Source organism: Apis dorsata, unplaced genomic scaffold, assembly GCF_000469605.1.
Source record: "Apis dorsata unplaced genomic scaffold, Apis dorsata 1.3 scaffold_165, whole genome shotgun sequence".
NCBI lineage: Eukaryota > Metazoa > Arthropoda > Insecta > Hymenoptera > Apidae > Apis > Apis dorsata.
This window is the reverse complement of record NW_006263454.1, coordinates 584,883-585,085: the sequence shown is the minus strand read 5'-3', so window position 1 is coordinate 585,085 and position 203 is coordinate 584,883. Positions and strand designations below refer to the sequence as shown.

At 67.0% G+C, this 203-nt stretch overlaps 1 protein-coding gene across 3 annotated transcripts in view; it reads left to right on the top strand.

Annotated features, from left to right (window-relative positions):
• Positions 1–203, top strand: part of LOC102674251 (obscurin) — a 44,154-nt gene that overhangs the window by 11,406 nt on the left and 32,545 nt on the right. The window lies entirely within an intron of this gene.

Sequence of the window (203 nt, the reverse complement as noted above, 5' to 3'; positions counted from 1 at the left end):
CATCCCCGGCCAGGTGATCTCCACGGACGACGAGGGGTCTAGATTCGTGCCTGGCCAAGTGGTGGACACTCCGGAGGGACCCAGGTTCGTGCCGGGCCGAGTGGTCGAGTCTGGGGAGCAGGGGGTGACGTTTGTGCCCGGTCAGATAGTCCAGACCGAAGAGGGGCCCCGTTTCGTGGCCCCAGACCTGACCGACACCCCCG